The following is a 22,975-nucleotide window of genomic DNA, read 5'->3' on the forward strand; positions in this document are numbered from 1 at the left end:
TCTCCTAATTCCAATTTGTGGGTAGATATAGCATCCAAGAGAATCATGTCATCCTTGGAAATTAGGGGTTCCTTAAGGGTTGTAAATACATATAGAAAGCCAAAAAAATTGGCCAAATCTTTTCTATAGAACAACCCACCCACTAAGGCTTTATCTGAATGTAAATCATATCCCTTGATAGAAGAGGCTAAGGTGTTTTATGGGTAGTCCCTTAAGTAGTCGGTGGCCGATTCAGTTATAATAAAAAAATAATTGAGTAAGGTCAATGACATTAGAAACAAAAATATTGGTCACCTTATTAGGATATAGCAGGTGGGGATAGGCATTAAACAGATTAAAATCCAATCACAACTCTAATGAAATGCTCAACTCTATGACATTGTAAGGAGAAAATATTGCTAGGCATAACCTATGAAATCTCACTTGATTCTGGAATTTCCCCATCTAGAATTGGCAAGGAAATGCACTTGTTGATGAGAGAGATGTCCATGTTACAAAAAATTTAGAAAGTAATTAATGCTTGAGAGAAGAGGTGTTGGCTTCAAAAAAACCTGGAAATACTCTTCAAAAAAATGTGTTGGGAAATGGTGAATTTGCCACCCTAAATAGGCCCAAATGATTCCCACGTCATTTGGACATAGGGATGAAATGATGGCACAACAATTTTGGAGTATGCAGGCTTAAGATGAACCACCTTAAGGAGAGTAGGTTTGAAGACGAGAGCAAAACCATTTTTAGTCTGTCAGTATCTCTTCTACATTAAGCTTGGTGATCTACCTCCTAAACCATATGAAATATTCATCCTCTATAGCTTGAGTAAATAGTGCCACTAATATTAAATGCTCCATACTTCGAATTGATTTTAGCCAACAAGTACCTGCCATCTTTCTGGTGATATGTTTATTTTTCTCTGCAACCCAAGACAAATTGCTTTATTTTAATTAAAGACATTACTAATATCTTTCTCTCTATAAAATTTCACACACTTTTGGAAAAAAATCAAAATTCGATTCCTCTAGCACCATTTATGAATTCTTGGGTTGAATACAACCTTGATTTGCTAGCCAATCTACTAGCTTATTTCCTTCCTTGTAGGTATGCACAATTTTGAAAGATTCAAGGCAGTCTAGGATATTCCAAATATTATGGAGTATGTGTGAGATCTTCTAGTAGTTCACCTTTCTCTATTTACATGCATTGATAAGAAGAAAGGAGTCTCCTTTAATGATGAGTTTCTTGATATCCATCTCTCGAACCAATGTTATTCCTCTTAATAGAGCAAAAGCTTTTGCAAAATTGTTCATTCCAAGGGGAATGTTATGAGCTATGGCTTTAATGATTTTCCCTTTGTAGTTTCTTGTTACATAACCACACCCTAATATACCTGGATTTCCATGAGAGGCTCCATAAATTTCAGTCTATAAAAGTCCTTAGGTGGGAGAATCTAGGATATCTAGTTGCGATCCATTTTCTGATTGACTTGGTACATGGGACTATTTATATAAGAGACTTTTAGGTCTTCCCAATGTTTTAACTGTTGGCAATTGACACTCAATTGGTTGGTTTCACTATGTTGTCATTGATGGCAACATGGTATCTTATTTTGGCTTCATGTTTTGGTTTAGTTGTGTACCGGCAGGCACTTCATAGACACTACACCAGCACCGACACCGACAGGATGAAAGGATTTCTTTGGTTACCGATAATGCAGGTCGACATGGTTTAGAATAAAGTTATCAGTATTGGAGGCCGACATCTCTTGGATTCGGCATCGACAATTATTTTTAATATTTATGCATTCATGTTATCTAGCCGACATGTAATTTGATATTCTAATTATCTTTGTAAGCCGACATGTAATTTGAAATTGTAATTTGTTGGCATTACATTAAGTTTGTTGGTATGATGATATTGAGAAGGTTGTTGGAGATTGATGATATAATTGATAAAGGATGATTACTGTCTTAATAATATTATTTTCTCATTGATGTCAAGCAATTGATTTTTTGATTCAATATGATGTTGCCATATCTTAAAGAGCATGTTTTGATGAGTATAAATATGTCGGTAAGTGACACAGAAAGAATGTGAAAATGAAGGGGATTAATAAGTTATTCAATGGGCAACTAGTACCGAGTTAGACAATGATGATATTATGCTATTTTGATTATTTTGATATCCTATATATGTGTATTCAAAGACTAAATAAGGAGAAAAGATTTCATGTAATAGAATGAGTAAAGGTTTGATACTATTCTATTTTACCGAGCAAGGAACTAGTCGATAAACACCAAGGTTATCAATGTCGGTTAAAGAAGGAAGAAGTTACTGAGTAAAGTTTTATATTTACCGAGTATGAACCGAGCAGTAACAGAATGCATTGGATGAATAAATACACTATTAAATGAAGGATGCCAATGAGCCGGAGATTTATAGAAGATTGGAATGTCGTGCAAGAAGTTTGTTAAGGATCAACGGCAATGAAAAATCAAGAGTTGGATCTACAGCACAGATTGAATGGTCATAACCGAGCACAAGTACCAAGGAAGGTATACAAGTTTCAAGGCAAGTTAAAACGTTTTTCAGTTCGAAGGATTCAATGAACCTAGTCAAGTTTGAAGATTTGATGGCTAAGATTAATCATGGCAAATGTGATTAAGGAGATTAAGCGATTAGGAATTGCTTATAAATAAGGAATAGTTGATGAACAATGCATGCGAGCAAATAGAAGAGCAGTGATACTGCAGAGGTGATTACCGAGTACAAAAGATTGAAGATCTGATTGAAGAACAGATTGAGAAGCCCAGCAAGGAGGAAGATAAGTCTTTTGACAAGATTATTTTGAGCACATAGAGTCTACTTTAACATTTCAGATGTGAAGTTACAGATATATTTTATTACTGTTATTTATTTTTGTAAGTGACAAGAAATCTCTTAACTGAGTGGACCTAACAGTCTTATTTGTAAATCCTCTAGCAAGGTAACATTCTGAATGAGTGTTTGAAATCCTTTGACAAGGTCACTTCTAACAAAGTGCAAGATTCTGATAGATCTGAGGGAAATCCTTTGACCGGGTCACATCTAGCAAATGTGTTTATGTAATCTTTAACAGGATTGGCTTTTAACCAAGCATACTCTAGAAGAGTATATTTTCTTAGTGGGCCCGAAATCCCACAGTGGTTTTCCCTATTTGGGTTTCCACGTTAAATCTAGTGTTTTGTTGTTTCAATTTTATCAATTTATGAGTTTGAATGATTTACAGTCATAGTTGCATATCAAGTAAGTTCTATCGAGGTTGAATCTGGATAGATCATTGTATTGTGAGTTTATCTAATTCACCCCCTCCCCCTCTCATCTAACTAACAATAATTATCTTTGTAAGCTGACATAAGGCATGATAAATTGTATAGGGTATATAGGTCACTTTGATAGATCATTTTGATATCATCATCATACAAATATGTAAATGGAAGGAGATAATGAAGGAGATGTGAAATATATCAGAGAGATTATGTATGTGAGGATATTTATGTAAGGGTTATTCCGGTAAAGGGTTTTAGGGTTTCAGACCGGAACAGATAGAGCTTAAACTGGAACTGTATTCAAGCATAGAAGATGCTATCTTAGCAGTTCAACACTTCTCCGAATTGTAGTCTGGATTTATATGTAGTCAGTGAGGCTCCTTTTGTGATTGAGTAGTGTGCTCTAGGTTGTAAGCCTTCCTGCAAGTGTAGGCCCCTTATATTTTGTAATATCTCTTCATATGGCTAGTGGATTGATATTGTGGGTCACAAATCCTACCATGGTTTTTCCTCTTTGAGGTTTTCCACATATAATTTTATGTGTTATGGTTCTCATTTATGTGTTTGGATTATTGGTTTCTTTACTTCTTTCAATTTTGTATGTACCTGTATACCGGTTGGTGGATGCATGTTTTAATAAGGCTAAAATTGATCATTTCGATATAACATTGATTCACCCCCCCCCCCCTCTCTCGGTGTTATTGGATTCCAACATTAACAATCGAGCATCCCAATCTATAAAGGTCGAGACTATGATTTTATTCTTTTTGACATGTGTGTTAACTTCCTCTATGATTGATTTCACAATGCTGGAGATGACTTTTTGGGATTCAGATGCTTGTTTTCTGAAAATTATTTTATTATGTTCTCACCAAATACCCCATACTATCATTGGTAGGGCTCATTTCCAAATACAAGCAAAGAAGGATGACTTGAACAATATTGTAGCAAAGAAGGATGACTTGAACAATATTGTCTTGCTAGGAAAAAGATCCTAGGCATTATTAGGCAGATGAGCATACCAACTTAATTTTTGCATGACAGAGAATTAAAAATGGTAACTAAATGGGCAATTAACAAACAAGTGATGTGTATCTTCCAAGTACCCCTCAATATGATCTGTCTATTTTCAATCTAAAACATCTCATCCATATTATAGCCTGAAATAGCTAGAATCATTAAAATAAATAACTAGAAGTGTTTATCTATTATCTTATATAATAAAAAGTGATTGGAGAGGAAATAAAGAAATGATATCACTAGGTCAAATTTTGATAGCCCTTTTAGCTGCTATTATAGTATTATTTTTAGCTTTCAGGTTAGCTAGAGCACTGTATGCTTCATAATTTGGTCAATTATTCTTATCTAGGGAAGATAATGACTTGGCCAGATACTGGGTGGGCTAGAGAAAGCGGAAAATCGTTTGAAACGAAATAAAGAAAAAAAAAATGGATTCTCACAAATCTTGGTCTTTATTTAGTGAAATGTTATATTCATTTTAGATCTCTCATCTAGGAGAGATGGTTGAGCAGACTAAAGTGGTGGATTTCTAATCCATTGTACAGACTATTTGTACCAAGGGTTCGAATCCCTCTCTCTCTGTTCAATCACTTAAGATGACCACTCAAAACCTATAGAAATAGGCTTTTTACAAAATCTACATTCTAATTATTTTTCATCACTATTCTTTACGCCCGAGATTTCATCCTGGATCGTTTGATAGGAATCCAAAGATAAAGAGAGAAATAGAAAATATCACTACTATGTAAATGAATAGCTTAAGAGTAAACATTATGTAATCTCTGGGATTCTTATTAGAAAACAGAATAGATCATCAATTTTTGTATCATATACTTATTAACCAAGCAAAGAAAAAGAGCAGATTCAGAATTGAATCTATTTTGTTTCTCTTTTCTTCTTACGGATTTGAATAGGATAAATAGGAACTTGAGTACCAATTAAACTATCCTAAACTTGTTTAGGATTATCACAATTTAAAAATTTATCTATCACCTTTTCAAACAAAAAAAAAGAAACGAGTATATAAATTGTCTAAAATAGAAGAAAATTTTGGAATACATAGATAAATTCCCATCCTTACTCATTCTTTAACTAAATATCAAAGATATGCCCCTCTATTAATAAAAATGACATATTCTAATCAATACCTAATAACCTAAACTCCAACTATGATGCAGTTGATATTGACTAATCTGAGGTATTTTGATTTGTTGAGAACAATTGATGTATCACAAAATAAAAATTAGGACAAGGAAAAAGAGTTTTACACCAATTTGGTTAATGAAAATGATCCAATAGAAATAGTTAGAATGTAACTATTGAAACAATAAAATTGTTTTTGTATCAAGTGAATACAAAAAACTTTTTGTAAGATTTTCGTTATCGAAAACTTGCGGCAGCTTGCTAAGCAAAGGCTAATAAAAAAAAGAATAGAGGGATAATTGGCATTACATTAACATTTGGATCAAAAATCGCATAAGCTTCAGGCAATTTGGCTAAAAAGGGATTATTCAAATGACAAGCGGAATCATCTAGATAAATATGGAGGTTGAGGATAACTGACATTTTGATTCTCTGATGAATAAAAATGATGTAAAGATCCAAAAGTATTTGGCCAATCAATCGAATTTTTTCGGCAAGATTAGACTTTTAGTCTTCGAGTTGGAAGGGATCATTCTTCATATAATATTTTAACCATTCTGATAGAGAATGACCAATGAATGTATATTCTTGTTTATTTTTAGGTTCCCCTATAATAATATAGATCTGAAGAAATGCCCCTCCAGTTTTTCTATGCATAATTGCATAGCACCAGATAAGAATGAATTAAAATAAAACATTGTGTCAATTGATATTAATTGATTAAAATAAAGCAACAATGGGGCATGGCCAAGTGGTAAGGCAGCAGGTTTTGGTCCTATTATTCCAAAGGTTTGAATCCTTCCGTCCCAAGTGGAACAATATTATTGAAATAATAAATAAGAAGAAAAAAATTATTTTCGATTTCTCATCCTTTCATAGACTATACTTATAGAATGGAAATATGATTTCAATAAGATCTAAATATAGAAAGGGATATTTTTGTGGTGTACGATGGGGATACAGATAAAAACATTTCATAAAAAATACATAAAGAATATAATATGAATGCAAATGAAATAATTGAGATACAATTATTGTTTTATGATTTCGTTCTACAAGAAGGGGATATGACAGAATCAGTAGACGCTACGGACTTAAATTTTTTGAGCCTTGGTATGGAAACCTACCAAGTGATATCATCCAAATCAAAGGAACCTTGGGATATTTTGAATGGGGAATCCTGAGCCAAATCCGATTTATAGAGACAACAGTTTCCTTTCCGAGAAAGGGATAGGTGTAGAGACTCAACGAAAGCTATTCTAACGAATCAACATAATTTGAATTAGATACAATACATTATTTACAGAATGTCTTTTGTATTTTATTTAATGCTTGAAAAAGAATTATATATCGCCAATAAACAAAAATAACGATTAGAACTTGAATTGTTCTAGGTTTGTTTTGAAAAAACATGCCTAGCTTCAAATTGAAATTGAAGGATTTTTCCAATTAAGAGCTTCTCTAGAAGGAGATTTGCATTTACTTCCATTTTTGGAAGTAATAATTGGACGAGAATAAAGATAGAGTCCAATTCTACATGTCAATGTGAACAACAATGAAAATTGGAGTAGGAGGAAAATCCATTGGTTTTATAGACCATGAGGGTTCGCGTCTCTCTATCCCCATCAAAGAAGACTGTTTTTTTTCTTTTCTATTTTTTATGTTACTAAGAACAATTCAAACTTATATATATACCTTTTTTGTTTTTAGTTGACAGGAGTTTGGTTACCGTGCTAGTATGATGCATAGGAGAATAGCCAGGATAGCTCAGTTGGTAGAGCAGAGGATTGAAAAACCTTATGTCACCAGTTCAAATCTGATTCCTGGCATGTATACTTTTTATAAGTATGAAAAAGGATTAGTAGACCTTATTATGATATATATGTGTGTGATATATATGTGTGTGTGTGTCTATATATATATATATATCCAAGTTATTTCAAAGGGAATAAAAACTACTTGAAATAACTCGAACTAGAGAGCAATTTTCTCTATTTCATTCTATTTATATCTCGTAAAGAAAAGGGAATAACTAGGCCTATTAGATAGTTTCCAATCTATCTGGAAGGTTAAAAAAATGATTATTTTTTAATAGAAAGATTGAGAGAAAATAGCTTCTACCTTAGCATTATATAAAAATAGAACTAGATCATGGTAAAGACCAATACATGTGATTGGTAGAAAGAGACAGATCAAAATAATAAGGATTCGGGACATTCAAAACCTTATATCCATAGAACATTTGATGTAACATAGATAACAAATAAATGGGAGTTAATATCATTCCAATTACCGCTATTATAGTAATAATGATCTGAAAGGTCAAAGAATATTTATGATTAGTAATTACGCCCAAAATTTCATAAATTCTGCTACAAAATCACTCATTTCTAGCAATGCAAGAGAATCCATTGAAAAGCTACTAAACATACTAAAGATTTTAGGAATTGGTATAGCAATTCCTCCCATTTCATCAAGGAAAAGAGTATGTATCCAATCATAACTTGTTCCTACCAAGAAAAAAAGTGCAACACCAATTAATCCATGAGAAATCATTTGCAAAATGGCTCCATTGAGACGTGTATATGTCATGGAACCAATTCATATAATTACAAAACCCATATGAGATATTGATGAATAGGCTATCCTTCTTTTCAAATTGCATTGACCCATAGAAGTTAGAGTTGCATAGATAATTTGCATTTCTCATATTTGTTGGTAATTGACACTCATCTGATTTAGTTGTGTTGTCATTGATGGCAACACACATCATTTTGGGTTGGACACTTAACCGGTACGCACCAGTATTCATGATTTGGCAACTAGCATTCAATTCATCCGGCAGACAAGGTAAACCGGCAAACTTGGAACTGATATATGAGGCCGACATAGGAGATTGATCTGACAGGTCTACACAGCAACAATCAGCGGCGTCGGTCACAAAGTTTAATGTATTTATTTTTGTCTAGGGTGACATGTAAATAAAGTGTAATATCATTGTAAGCCGACATAAGGCATTCATGTTTATGTTTGGGAAGGATATTTAAGTCCTTCTAGTTAGATTATTTTGGATATAGATACAAAGAGAAGGATTATATAGTGGTGTGATATTGTGCGAGCAATATTGATTGACTGAATGCGAATATAATATTCTGTAGTTGGTCTTGGTTATCGGTTTAAAGGTTTGGGATGCGAAGTAAGTTACCGGTAAAGAAGGACATAGTGAAAACCGATATAGACAGTGCTTGAATTGGAACTTATCTAGCATAGGAGATGCATTCTCTGAGTTCAGAATTTTGTTTGTAAACCAGTATTTGGTGTTTGTAGTCAGTGAGGCTCATTTTGTGATGAGCAGTACGCTCTAGGCTATTGGCCTTCTTGTATGTACAGGCCCCTATTTTAATATTTATTCATTTGGCCAGTGGATAGATATCATGGGTCACCAATCCCACCATGGTTTTTCCTCTTTGAGGTTTTCCACATATAAATAGTTATGTTATGGTGTATGTTCTTGTGGTGGCATCAATTCTACTTATTGTTATATTCTTTTATGGTTATCGATTATTGAATTACTTTGTTAATAAGGTTAAAATTTATTTCAATGATAGAACACTAATTCAACCCCCCCTCTCAATGTTCTTGGATTCCAACAATTGGTATCAGATCCTGGTACCTTGGAGTAAGTGTAACAGCTTAAGGAAGATCCTGAGTTTGGAATCCATGGAGATGAGTTTGGAGAAACAACTTGAAGTAGCATTTGAAGATTATGATGTTGAAAGGATGAAGAACTTGAAGTTGCAAGATGAGTTGAGCTCTACAAAGGAATTCATTCTTATCCTACAAGAGAGGATGTCATCTACTCAATCTAGAAGAAAGGAACTTTTACAAAATCAAGATGATGAAGAAAAGAATGCCCTTAAAGAACAATGCCAGAAGTTGAGTTAGGAGAATACTATCATGAAGAATGAAATGCAATCCCTAACCATGAGGATGTCCAAGGATATTGAAGATCGAAAGAAGAATGTAGAAAATCTTGGCAAATCTCTGAAAGACAGATTTGAGGAATGCATTAGGCTGGCACATGAGAATGATATGTTGAAAACTGAGATGGTGCAATCTCATAATAATGAGCAAGAGTTGGAAAGATTGATAACAATCCTAAAAGGAGATCTAGATACTAAAAATGAATACAAAGACAAGTTTAAGGACAGTTCTCTAAAGCTTGATGAGCTATTGAAGGGTCAAAGGCGCAAAGGAAACACTAGGGATATTGGATTTGAGCATGGAGAAAGCTCTGGTACTACAAATGAAGTTGAAGCAACTGATCAGAAGGAGAACCCACCTGTCAACCGGAACCAAAAATCACCGATAAGGCAACCCAATGCACATAAATTAAATGGTAGATGTTTTGTTTGCAATAAATTTGGTCATATGGCAAGACATTGCATAAATAGAACAAATCAGGATGATAATGCAATTCTCGGTCAGTGTTCAAATTGTAAGAAATATGGTCATAGGACAGAAGATTGTAGAATGAATGTGAAATATCATGCATGTGGAAAGTTTGGACATATGGCTAATCAATGTAGGTCAAGGAATGATCAAGGATACAATAAAGCAATTCAGAGAGATAATGTCACTTGCTATGCATGCAACAAAATAGGACATGTTGCTAAATTCTGCATAATCAAGAACAATCTGGTAGGAAATGATGAGAAAGGAAAATAGAAGGTTGATGATATCCGAAAGGAGCATGAGAGGAAATGGGTTAGGAAATCTAAAGATCAACTGGTAGAGACAAACAACCCGATTACTCAACCGGTAGAGCAGAATGTTCCTGCACCGATAGGAAACTCATCCAGTAACTAACTCATCTGGTAACTAAGGCATTAGCCTTAGGGGGAGGCAAATTAATGATAGATCTTGCATTACCCTTGGTAGTGGTCTAAAAGCTTGTTTCAGATCATGGAGAATTCAGTCTGAAGGTTTTCCGATACTTAGCTGATGGATTTTGAATCCGGTATGATAAGCCGACATGCATTTATGTCAATGTGAAATTAGGATTTTTCGCATAATAAGAGGGAAACGTTGGTTCATTTCTAATCACACGGCGTTTAGAGTGAAGTAGAGCAAGTTTAGGGAGATTCAAGGCAATCAAGAGCATTCTCAAGCAAATTTTAGTGCATTTAGAGCAGATTTTCAAGAGCTTTAACCGATGAAGGTTGTGAGGTATTTTATCAGTTTCCAAGCTATCTTTTGTTTACAATGACTTCTAGATTAGTTCCCACTCCAGTAGGTTTGGATACCCCTATTGTTGTTGACATCAAGGATCATCCACGCCCGACTTTCAAGGAATTCCCTTAGATTGTGAAGGTCGATGATTCAGTCAGCACGTTTTCTAGGGTTCTAGACGGAGTTCTGTATATTAAATATGTTCGTGCATATATCCACTGCACTCTGGAGGATTTAGGTTCTGCTAAAATCAAAACAATGTACATGACAAATCTGCTGGATAGGAAGGGATCGATGAAACCGTAATTCCAAAAACTTTTCGATCAGGGTTTCACAGACATTTTGGAGATGTTAGAATTTGAAGATGAAATGATCTTGTATGTGTTAAGCCGTATCCGCGGGGAATTCATGTGGCTAGACTGACCTTACAAAATAACCAAGGAGGCTATTCGTGCAATCACCAATTTGCCCCAAACTGGTTAGACTCCTAAAAAGAAGAAAATACCTAACACTAAGGTGGAGAAGTTAACTGGTGCAACTTTTGACAATCGGTCATTGAGGATAAGCACTATCAGAGACAAAGTTGTTCAATTTGCAAGCATGATCATCGGTTACAAGGTAACCCAATCAAACCGATTGAACTCTGTTTCTAATTCATGCATTTATTGTGCTCATCAGATGGTCAAAGAAAATGATAGGTATGATCTATGTCAATGGATGTGTGAAGAACTTATTTCAAACCTAGGGAAGATTAAGGGTAAGAAGAAAGGAGTTTTCTGGTATGGCAACCTTGTTGTTTTCTTGATGCTTTTCTTTTTGAATGAGTTACCAGGATCCAGTAAAACACAATGGCCATTTGATATGCCGGTAGGGAAACAAAGAAAATATGTTATAAGAGGCTTGGGACAGGACAAGGAGAGAGACTCCATTTTGTGGGGTTATTTCAAATATTTTTAGAAGACAATGAAGAAGAGAGAGAGAGAGAGAGAGAGAGAGAGAGAGAGAGAGAGAGAGAGAGAGAGAGAGAGAGAGAGAGAGAGAGAGAGAGTGCCTAAGCATATTGTTGATAAGTACTCTACATAAATATGCTTTATGGTGAAGAATGATGAAACCTTGATGGAGGCAATGCAACCACAGAAGATCTAGATCGTTGATATGGGTTATGAGGTTGATGCTAAGATCTTGGACTTATATGCCAAGACACTTATTGATGCCCTGGTTGATGAAGTTGAGAAAACCTTTGGGACAACAAAGCAAAAGGAATCTGAAGTTCAGATAGCTTTTAGCAAGAAGAAGAGGGAAGGAAAAATCAAGAAGGTTGGTGAAGTTGTGGAGAAGATGTCCTCTGAAATTAAACAAATCATTGGACTAGCAGAAGAGTCATCTCCGACAGTAGTTCAGACTCTACTAGCAGCAACAGCCGACAAGGGTGTATTGAAGAGGAAGAAACCGAAAACTTATACTACCCATGTTGAATCCGGTTCTGATACTGATGTTGTTCTCTCAAAGATTCCCAAGACATACATCAAGATACCGAGGAAGAAGCCTGAGGAAGGAAAGAAACAAGAAGTGAAGGTCACTCCTTCGACAGCCCCACAGAAAATTTTGAAGGAGAGGAAACCCACAGAGAAGAAGAAACCGGTTAAAGAGTCTACTTCTACCCCTGGCAAGAATAAATCAGATATAGATATGGCTCTCAAATCCAGTAAGAGTATTGAAGTCATTCCTCCTCTCTCAAGTTGTTGAATTGATAGATCAAATAACTAAATATGGATTTTTTAGTAATATCCAACATTACTATGTACATGTGGATGGTAAGGATCAAATGAAGATTGAGGAAGAAGTTTTTTTATACTTAAATATATATAAGAAGGCATTACTTGAGATTGAAAATCAAATACCGGGAGATTTGTACAATAAGCTAGATGTTAGGAGATTGTCTAAGGTTGAAGAGGATAAAAATATAAAGATGCAGGAATTATTGATTATTTGTGGTGCAATAACTGATGAGGAGTTACAGCAGTGTCTGGAATATGCAAATAAAACAATTTTCTGGAGTAGACACCGACATGTGATTCTAATGGTAAGTAGAGTAAATGAAATAGTTAAGGAGACCCACAAGGCATGGGTAAAATTCTTTGTAGATAAACCTGATTTCTTTACTCCACCTGTATTCCCTCCTAAGTCTGGTATTCAAGACACATCAGTTGATGGTAAAGGGAAAGGTATATTAGGTTTGGATTCACCGGTTTTGGAATAGAAACTAACAGAGTACATTCATCTGACAGTATCACCTATACATAATGTAGAGAAATCGATAGCTAACACTAAAGTTGTGCATGATAAGCAAGATACACCAAAACATAACATTCAGGATGTAGAGGTTATTGATGTAGATATAGAAAATAAACAAGTTGAGGATATTGAACCTCTGACAAAAAATGTACATATAGAAGAGGTTAAGGTTGAGCAGGTTACTGCACCAAGTGGTGAAGCCACCAGTGCCAGTTAGCAGGTTGGAGAGTCTAGTAATTCATTGTTGGCACTTGGCTCATCCAGTCAAGTTGATTTTGGACAAAGGAATATTGAGCAACTGAGAATTTTTAAATTGATGTATGTTGCAGCTCAGAAGCTAAGGAAGGAAGGAATAGAAGATGAGCAAGTCATTGAGCAGGCCATTCTGGTTCTACAGCAACTAGTTCTAGGATACACTAGTCTGGTAGCTAGCCCCTCTGGTAAGCTTAAGGTTTGACTGAACACATTTCAAAAGAGTTTTGAACTCTTCAACAGATATCAAACCGGCAATTGATAGGGAGATACAATGCAGCTAGGAAGGTCACCTGTGACAATATGATCATATCAAACAAGGTGAAGATGACAAAACAACTAACAAAGATTGATGAGGCTCTTAATCAGTGCAGTTGTATATATAGGTCTTGTACTAACACCGGAAAACTTACAACTAACCTGGAGGTAAAAACAAAAGCGGCAAAGGCTCAATTGGAACATTTGGCTAAAAATTTTGATGGTACTTAGTCTTTGACCAGTTCTATTGATGGTCAAATTTTGGTTGCAAAATCAGAGATATCAACCTTGGAGAAAGATATGGACAGATTAATTTGGCGAGCTAGGGAATTGAGAGGATTGATAAGTCCCTGGTTGAAAACTCTATTACTTCATAAGCGGGAAAGTTTAGAATTAATGAATAAACCCACACCGGCAAACCTAACTGAAGAAGAACTTCATGCATACAATCTTAATGGGTTTGTATCTATTTTGGGAACATTGAAAACTGGTTGGGATATTTACTTAGTATTTTTGAAGGGTGCTTACTTGGATATATTCAAGTACATCTAGATCCGGTAAACACATTATTTTGCCCTGCCTTTGTCATTGATGTCAGAGGGGGAGTGGTTGTGGTGAAAAATGTTAGGGACATAAGAAGTAATGTATAGCTCAAGGTGAGCAGGGTTAGTTTTTAGGAAGAATTGGGACAACACTTCAGTGACACATTTTTCACATGAGTGTTGCCATCAATGCCAAAGGGGGAGATTCTTGGCAATTGACACTCATCCGGTTTAGTTGTGTTGTCATTGATGGAAACACACATTATTTTGGGTTGGACACTTAACCGATACTCACCGGTATTCATGATTCGACAACCGACATTAAAGTCATCCAACAGACAAGGGAAAATGGCAAACTTGGAACCGATATATGAGGCCGACATAGGAGATTGATCCGGCGGGTCTAAATGGCAACAATCAGTGGCATCGGTCACAAATTTTAATGCATTTATTTTTGTCTAGGCCAGCATGTAAATAAGTTGTAATATCATTGTAAGTTGACATAAGGCATTCATGTTTATGTTTGGGAAGGGTATTTAAGTCAATCCGGTTAGGTTATTTTGGATATAGATACAGAGAGAAGGATTATATAGTGGTGTGATATTGTGCAAGCAATATTGATCGATTGAATGCAAATATAATATTTTGTAGTCAGTCTTGGTTATTGGTTTAGAGGTTTGGGATGCGAAGTAAGTTATCGGTAAAGGGGGATAGAGTGAAAACCGGTACAGATAGTGCTTGAACCGGAACTCACCCAGCATAGGAGATGCATTCTCTAAGTTCATAATTTTTTTTGTAAACCAATATTTGGTGTTTGTAGTCAGTGAGGCTCCTTTTGTGATGAGAAGTACACTCTAGGTTGTTGGCCTTCCTGCATGTGCAGGCCCCTATTGTAATATTTATTCATTTGGTCAGTGGATAGATATTGTGGGTCACCAATCCCACTGTGGTTTTTCCTCTTTGAGGTTTTCCACGTATAAATCTTTGTGCTATGGTGTATGTTCTTGTGGTGGCATCATTTCTACTTATTGTTATATTCTTTTATGGTTACCGATTACTAAATTACTTTGTTAATAAGGTTAAAATTAATCTCAGTGTTCTTGGATTCCAACACTATTATTGTCAATCATGGAGAAAACAAAGAATGAGCATGAAGTCCTTTTCATGAGGCTCAAGTGACAAAGTATTTATGTCTTTCTATTTGGTTGTACATCATTTTGAGCTTGGTAGTTCTATATAGTCTTTTATTTTGGTCCCCTAATTTGATAAAAGGATCTTTCTAACTATTTTGTAATTCTAGAAGATTTTTTAAGGGAATGTATCCATACCATGAATCTATTGGAATGATCTGATACCGACAGTAAATTGAGAGGAGGGGGTTGAATCAGTTTACTCACAAGTACAACAATTAATTCAGTTATAAACCTTATACCGGAGCACAACACAATGAAAGATATATCATGAAAGCACAACACACATAACACCAATATTTTGACGTGGAAAACCCGGAAAGGGAAAAACCATGGTGGGAAACCCTACCCAAAATCAGATGAATACTCTGCAGTAGTATTATGAATAATTATAATGGGGTTTGGACTTGTAGAAAGGCCAATAACCTAGAGCACATTGCTCATCACAAAGGGAAGTATCACTGACTTACATAAACATCGGACTACAATCCGGAAAGAAAGAAATTAGCATCTACTAATGCTTGATACAGTTCAGGTTAAGCACTGATGTCTGCTCTGCAATACAAAACCTTTCCAACCTTCACTTGAATGATATGACTTTATTCGCACATAATCCCTCCTCTAATAATGCAAATATAACCATCCATCCCATCGGTATCCAAGTTACATGAATAAGTCACCTATAAATACAGATCATCAACCTTATTGACAAGGTCAGCTAAACCCTAAACCCATAAACCCATAATTATAAAAATGCATCACTCGATATCACTGGACCAATATTATGATTTACATTACATAGCATGGACCTAAATCAAGTAACCAAACAATTATATCCGTCAGAGATTTCGCTAAGACCAAAATCCAGCACACTTCACCAACTAGTAGAAACCCTTAGTGAAATAGCAGAAAGCTTAACCAGATCCAAATAGGACCATCATTACAACACGCCATCCAATGCAAAGTCACCAAATACTCAGAACACAATCAAGAAACACCTTTAGCATGATACAAATCGATTCCACAAGCCAGACCCAAAATCCACTGACCATGTCACCAAATAATGCATATCGGTAAAGTTAACCGGGATAGAAGAGGCAAGCCAGTAAAGCCAGAAACTAGCCGATACCGGTAAATACTAAAAGCGATAACAGCCAAAGCACCAAATCATAAACCAATAGAATATAGAAAGTATGTAACCAACCAGAATAAGCATCCAAAACCAAATCTAGAGATATGATCATAACGGATAAGAATCTCAGCCAAAACCAAGAAGATCACCAAGACTAACCGAGATAGTCTCCAACCGGGATAGTCTCCAATCGAGATACAGTGTTGACATCAATGACAACACTTAACCAAATCCAACATATTGCCAACAGAATCTTCCTAGAATATTGCTTGTGAGCCATCATTTAACTCCCATGTGAGATAGGGAAAAATAACCCCTTTACAAGATATTATAAAGTTCCACACTGAAGAGCCCTCAAGAGGGCTAGTTATTATGAATATTCTTGTTCGAGAGTCTGAGTCTAAGTATTTACCTTGCACTATCCTACACCATTTTTTGTGGGATTACTATACATTTTCCAGACCAAGTTATCTCCCAGTGCTAAGTTTCTAGCTTCTATATTGTGTAAGCATGTGCCCCCTTTCATTTTCTATTTGCAGATGGATTCTAAAGACATTAGAAGGGTTTTTTTTTATTATCAAAGTTTCCCTTCCATAAAAACCTTCTAACAGATTTCTCAATATCCTGAATGATAGTTTTTGAAGCCTTGAGTACTGCCATAAGATAATTTAAGATGGCTAGCAAGACTATTTTTACCATGAGTAGTCTTCATGCTAATGACAGACACCTTCCTTTCAAAGAGGTTGTATTCAAATGAATATTATATAGGATTTTATGCTACTAAGAAACTTAATTAGGGCTTGAAAAGAATGGAATACCTAGATATTGACTTCGAAGTTCTTCAATTTCAAATCCTAAAATCTTATGGACTTCTTTTCAGATTCCTTGATATGTTGAAAAAATAAATTTTTGATTTGAGTTCATTGATACATTGGCCTAAGGAAGTTGCAAACTCAATGAGTTTTTGTGTGATTTGTTTGGCCTCAGAGATGGTTGCATTCCCAAATAATATGGTGTCATCTACAAACAAAGAGTGTGTCAGAGAGATATCTATTCTTGGAATTTGTATACCCTTCTAACTTCCTTGATTATGTTGTGTTGTCAATTCACTCAAATCTTCAATCATGATAATAAATAAAGATGGTGATAAGGGGTCACCTTGTCTAATCCCCTAAGATGAGCTGAAAAAACCTAGTGGCTTGCCATTCACTAGGACTAAATTTTTTTGTTGATATATAGGATAAGATCTATTTACACCAATTGGGAGTAAAGCCAAACTTCATAAGGACATGAATCAAACAATCCCAATCTACCCTATCATAAGTTTTCATCATATCTAAATTGGAAATAAAGGAGGGGATTTTATATGATTGGATTGAGTGGAGGACTTGATGGTGTTGGCAACATAGCTTTATAACAGACAATGAAAGATTGTTGGCATTTCAATAAGGATATTGAGAAGGTTGTTGATGATTATGGATATAATTGATTAAAGATGTTTACTGTCTTGATATTATTATTTTGTCATTGATTTCAAGAAATTGATTTTCTAATTCAGTATGATGTTGCCATATTTTGAGAAGAATAAGGTATTCAATGGGCAACTAGTACCGAGTCAGACGATGATGAGATCATGATGTTTTAGATTGTTTTAACATCATACATATGTTGTAAAATGTAAAGGTTAATACTATACTATGTTATCAAGCAAAGAACCTAGTCGGTAAACCCTAAGGTTATCGCTATCGGTTAATGAAGACGGAATGTCTACCGAGTGAAGTTTAGTATTCACCGAGCTGTTACAAAGTTGTAACCGAGCTATAACAGAATGCATTAAATGTTTACATGCGGTATTTAATGAAGGAAGCTGATGAGCTGGAACTGATCAATGATTGGTGAGTCGTGAATGAAGTTTGTTAACGAATCTAAGGAAATGAAAAGTCGGCATGAAGATCTACAGCTCAAATTGAACCGCAATACCCTGACACAAGTTCCAAGACTAATATGCAAGTTCCAAGGCGGGGTAAAACATTTTCAAATCGGAAGATGCATTAAACCTGGACAAGATTGAAGATCTGATGGCTATGATTGATAATGGGAAATGTGATCAAGGAGATTAAGTGATTACCTAATTGTTTATAAATAGGAAACTGTTGATAAACAATGTATGCGAGCAAGTGTATGCATAGGGATGCTACATAGTGATTACCGAGCACAAAAGCTTGAAGACCTATTAGAATAACAGAGTATAGAAGCCCAACAGATAAACAAGATTAGTTCTATGTCTAGATTGTATTAAACAAATAGGAATCTGCTTTAGCATTTTAGATGTGAAGTTGCAGATAGATTTTATTACTGTTATTTTGTGAAAGTGACAGAAAATCTCTTAACCGAGTGGACTTAATAGTCTTATTTGTAAAACCCTCTAGCAAGGTGGCATTCTAATTGAATGTTTGAAATCCTTTAACAAGGTCACTTCTAACAAAGTGAAGATCCTAATAGATCTGAGGGAAATCCCTTAACTGGGTCACGTCTAGCAATGTGTTTGTAATCTTTAACAGGATTTTCTTTTAACCGAGCATACTCTAGAAGAGTATATTTCTTAGTGGGTCTGAAATCCCGCAGTGGTTTTTCCCTATTTGGGTTTCCACGTTAAATCTGGTGTTATGAGGTTTATGATGTTCATATGCTTTTGAGCTTGCATGTTTGACAGTTTTGGTTATATTACTGATATACATGTTACCGAGGTTGAATCTGATGTTTTTAGGGATGATTAAGTTTTTATGATTAACCCCCCCCCCCCCCTCATCTTGTTGGCTATTAGATCTGTACTTATATTAAGTATCAGAACTATCAATTGGTATCAGAGCATTGGACTCCGGAAGGAAAGTTTAAAGGCACTTGAGTTAAAGATCCAAGATGTATAAGAGGGATGCACCGAAGCTGAACAAGTCAAGTTTCTCTACATGGCAGAAAAGGATGAAGCTACATCTATCAGGAATTGGAGAATATGTGGTATACTATCTGAAGAATGATTTTGTCACACCGAGCACCTATCCATTGACTATGGAAGAGATAAAGAAAAAGCAAGAACATATTCAAGCAATGATTGAAATAACATCTGCATTGACCGATTCAAAGTTTAATGATCTAGAAGGCTGCAATGATGCAAAGGCAATGTGGGATAAGCTCATATCAGTATATGGAGGAGATGAACATGTTCAAAGAGCAAAAGTAGATAGTCTAAGAGGACAACTTGAATCTATGAGGATGAATGAAGGTGAGAACATAACTCAGTACAGTACACGACTAAAGGAGATTGTCAATCAAATCAAAGGAGCAGGTGGAACTATTGAAGAAAAGGATATAACAAGTAAGTTGTTAAGAACCCTTCTACCAGCTTATGCAATCTAAGTCTTTGCAATCAATGAATTGAGGTTTGTACCTAATATGCCAGTTTCTTTAGATGCTACTATTGGTAAGCTACATGCATTTGAGCTAAGTAATTTTGATAACAGTGGATCTTCGGTAAATAAAGTTGAATCTGCATTTAGTTATTTTCATCTTGATGAATCTAATGATTTCAATGAAAGAAAGTATAAGTACTCTGAAGGAGATCACAGTGGAGCAAGTGAAATATTTCGTAAGAACATGGAGGTAGTACACAAACTGTATGAGGAAATCAAAAAGCAAGAAGAGTTTGAAGCACTATTAGCCAAAAGGTTACCGAGAGGCAAAGGTAAGTATAAAGGAAAACTACCTTTGAAATGTTTCAATTGTGATAAGATAGGACATATGGCTTCTAACTGTCCTAACAAAGATTCTACTGAAAAGAGAGATTACCGAGATGACAGACAGAAAGATAACTATCATAGAGGACACCAAGACTTCAGAAGAAGAGATAGCAAGACATGCCTAATAGCTAATGAGGAATCCAACGATGATAAATCAGATGATACTGATATAGAGGAAGTAGTTTATGTGGCTATCAAGGATGGATCAGATGAAGAAAGGTATGAAGAAAAAGCCCTAATATCTCACATAAACACTAATGATTCTTGGATTATAGATAGTGGATGCTCACATCATATGACAAGAGATAAACACAAGTTTGTTATGTTAGAAGATTATGATGGAGGCTATGTTAGATTTGGTAATGATGCACCATGTCCAGTGAGAGGTAAAGGATCTATAACACTTCTTGATAATGCAAGATGCAATGATGTTTATTGGGTTGAAGGTTTGAAATACAATTTGTTGAGTGTAGCACAGCTAAACAACACAGGTTACCGAATAGAATTTCAGAAGGGAATTGTCAAAGTTCATGACAAGAATGGAAAGTTAGCTGCTACCGGGACACAAACAAAAGGTAACACATTTCACCTTGACTCAACTCGGAATAAGTGTTTGCATGCAAAGTTAGAGGATACCTGGTTATGGCATAAAAGGTTTTGTCATGTAAATTTTGATAATCTAATCAAAATAAGTAAGAAACACAGAGTAAGAGGTCTACCGAGTCTTGAAAAACCTGAGAATGCTATGTGTCGAGGATGCCAAATGGGTAAGATGACAAGATCAAGCTTTACAAGTAAGTCTTACACTTCTAAGGGAATTTTAGATCTAGTGCACACTGATCTTTGTGGTCCTATAAAAGTTCAAAGTTATTATGGTGATAAATATTTCATATTATTTGTGGATGACTATTCAAGGATGATGTCAATAATGTTTTTAAAAGAAAAATCAAAAACTTTTCAAATGTTTAAATGGTACAAGGCAAGAGTTGAAAATGAAACAGGAAGACAACTGAAATGTCTTAGATCAGATAGAGGAGGAGAGTTCACATCTGATGAGTTCAACTTATTTTGCAATGATCATGGTATTAAAAGACAAGTCTCTGCACCAAGAACTCCACAACAGAATGGAATAGTTGAGAGAAGAAATAGATCTATTGTGGATTGTGCTAGAACACTGATGATTGAAAAGAAGGTGCCACAAACATTTTGGAGAGAAGCAATAAGCACAGCAGTTTACACCCTGAACTGAGTTCAATTGAAGAAAGGTACTTTGAAGACACCATATGAAATATGGTACGATAAGAAACCTAATGTTAGTTATTTTAAAATCTTTGGAAGTAGATGCTATGTTCATAAAGATGATAGAAATGGCAAATTTGATCAGAAAAGTGAAGAAGGAACGTTTCTAGGTTATTCTTCTAGAAGCAAAGCATTTAAATGTCTGATCAAATCATCTAACAAAATGGTAGAAAGTGCAAATGTAAAAATTGATGAATTTGCAGAAAGAAATGATGAAGGAAATTCCAAGGAACCAGGAGACTATGATGAATTTGTCTATGTTCAACCGAGAAGTCCTACCGAGAAGACTGTTGAAGAAAATGAAGAGAATATCCAGTTACCGAGTGATGAAGAAGATCATACAGAGCCTACCGAGCCTATATTAGCCAAGTATGTTAGAAGACATCATGCACCAAGTCAAATTATAGGAGATAAGGATGATCCAGTGATGACAAGGAACAAACTGAGACAGAACACATGTTTGATATCTGAATTTGAACCGAGAATAGTGAAAGAGGCATTTAACAGTGAAGATTGGATAAATGCTATGACATAAGAGATTGATCAAATCAAGAAGAATGACACATGGACACTAATCCCATGACCGAAGGACAAAAATGTAATAAGTACAAAGTGGATTTTCAGAAACAAGCTAAATGAAAAAGGAGAGGTCATTCGAAACAAAGCAAGACTAGTTTGCAAAGGTTATGCTCAAGAAGAATGAATTGATTATGATGAAACTTTTGCACCTGTTGCTAGACTTGAAGGAGTAAGAACATTGTTGGCCTATGCTGCTTTCAAAAATTTCAAGGTATATCAAATGGATGTCAAATCTGCATTTCTGAATGGAATATTAGAAGAAGAAGTTTTCATTGAACAACCTGAAGGATTTGTTGAAGACAATAATAAAGATCAGGTATATAAATTGAACAAAGCTTTATATGGTTTGAAACAAGCACCAAGAGCATGGTATGAAAGATTGCACTCTTATTTGATTAAGATTGGTTTTATAAGGACAAGAGAGAATAGCAACATGTACATGAAGAATGATGAAAATGGAATACTGATCTCAGCCATATTTGTTGATGATATTATATTTTGTGGAAATGACTCTTTATGCAAGAACTTTGGAAATGAAATGAGCAAAGAATTTGAGATGTCATTAATCAGTGAGATAAAGTATTTTATAGGTTTACAGATACTGCAACTAAAAAATAAGATTTTCATTACTCAATCCAAGTACATAAAGGAAATCTTGAAGAAATTTGGAATGGAGGATTCAAAACCAGTAAGTACTCCTATGACTACCAACTGTAAATTATCAAAGAATAATGAATCTGCATCTGTTGACGAGACACTTTATCGATCCATGATTGGAAAGATACAATATGTTGTTCACAGCAGACCAGACATAGCACATGCAGTAGGTATAGTTGCAAGATTCTCTGCAGATCCTAAGGAAACACACATGACAGCAATCAAAAGAATTTTTAGATACTTGAAAGGCACAGAGGATTATGGCTTAGTATATCAGAAA

At 35.1% G+C, this 22,975-nt stretch overlaps 1 non-coding gene and 1 pseudogene across 1 annotated transcript; one reads left to right on the forward strand and one right to left on the reverse strand.

Moving 5' to 3' along the window:
• The first annotated feature begins 7,221 nt into the window (after positions 1–7,221).
• TRNAF-GAA (transfer RNA phenylalanine (anticodon GAA)) lies at positions 7,222–7,294 on the forward strand. The gene has a single exon. It is a non-coding gene; the product is annotated as a tRNA-Phe (tRNA).
• Positions 7,295–7,614: 320 nt separating this feature from the next.
• LOC131876698 (NAD(P)H-quinone oxidoreductase chain 4, chloroplastic-like) lies at positions 7,615–8,168 on the reverse strand (annotated as a pseudogene).
• Positions 8,169–22,975: the final 14,807 nt, after the last annotated feature.

Source organism: Cryptomeria japonica, chromosome 6 (assembly GCF_030272615.1).
Source record: "Cryptomeria japonica chromosome 6, Sugi_1.0, whole genome shotgun sequence".
NCBI classification, from domain to species: domain Eukaryota; kingdom Viridiplantae; phylum Streptophyta; class Pinopsida; order Cupressales; family Cupressaceae; genus Cryptomeria; species Cryptomeria japonica.